Consider the following 1461-nt stretch of genomic DNA (forward strand, 5'->3'; position numbering starts at 1 on the left):
AATGCATATGTCTTTTGAAGTTGTTGTTTAAGAATGTTAAATATGTTGGCTCTTGAAAGAATGATGACAAGGAGACATGTTATTTGATAATCTGAAAAATCATAAAAATGATTCTTGAAGCAAGAAAAATCAGTGAATACAAAATCTTGCAGAAGAAAAAAAATAGAAAAAAAAATAGCGAAAAAAAATAGAAAAAAAAAAGAGAAAAAGCAAGCAGAAAAAGCCAAAAGCTCTTAAAACCAAGAGGCAAGAGCAAAAAGCCAATAACCCTTAAAACCAAAAGGCAAGGGTAATAAAAAGGATCCCAAGGCTTTGAGCATCAGTGGATAGGAGGACCTAAAGGAATAAAATCCTGGCCTAAGTGGCTAAACCAAGTTGTCCCTAACCATGTGCTTGTGGCGTGAAGGTGTCAAGTGAAAACTTGAGACTGAGCGGTTAAAGTCAAGGTCCAAAGCAAAAAAAAGAGCGTGCTTAAGAACCCTAGACACCTCTAATTGGGGAATTTAGCAAAGCTGAGTCAAAATCTGAAAAGGTTCACCCAATTATGTGTCTGTGGCATTTATGTATTCGGTGGTAATACTGGAAAACAAAGTGCTTAGGGCCACGGCCAAGACTCATAAAGTAGCTGTGTTCAAGAATCAACATACTAAACTAGGAGAATCAATAACACTATCTGAACTCTGAGTTCCTATAGATGCCAATCATTCTAGACTTCAATGGATAAAGTGAGATTCCAAAACTATTCAAGAGGCAAAAAGCTACAAGTCCCGCTCATCTGCTTGGAGCTATGCTTCATTGATAGTTTGGAATTTATAGTATATTCTCTTCTTTTTATCCTATTTGATTTTCAGTTGCTTGGGGACAAGCAACAATTTAAGTTTGGTGTTGTGATGAGCGGATAATCTATACGCTTTTTGGCATTGTTTTAAGTATGTTTTTAGTAGGATCTAGTTACTTTTAGGGATGTTTTTATTAGTTTTTATGTTAAATTCACATTTCTGGACTTTACTATGAGTTTGTGTGGTTTTTTGTGATTTTAGGTAATTTCTGGCTGAAATTGAGGGACTTGAGCAAAAATCAGATTCAGAGGTTGAAGAAGGACTGCTGATGCTGTTGGATTCTGACCTCCCTGCACTCAAAGTAGATTTTCTAGAGCTACAGAACTCAAAATGGCGCGCTTCCAATTGCGTTGGAAAGTAGACATCCAGGGCTTTCCAGAAATATATAATAGTCCATACTTTGGCCGAGTTTAGATGACGCAAAAGGGCGTTGAACGCCAGTTCTACGCTGCAGTCTGGAGTTAAACGCCAGAAACACGTCACGAACCAGAGTTGGACGCCAAAAACATGTTACAACTTGGCGTTCAACTCCAGAAGAAGCCTCTGTACGTGTAAACTTCAAGCTCAGCCCAAGCACACACCAAGTGGGCCCCGGAAGTGGATTTATGCATCAATTACTTGT

The sequence above is a fragment of the Arachis ipaensis genome, chromosome B2 (genome assembly GCF_059453495.1).
Source record: "Arachis ipaensis isolate K30076 ecotype BB chromosome B2, ASM5945349v1, whole genome shotgun sequence".
Classification (NCBI taxonomy): Eukaryota; Viridiplantae; Streptophyta; class Magnoliopsida; order Fabales; family Fabaceae; genus Arachis; species Arachis ipaensis.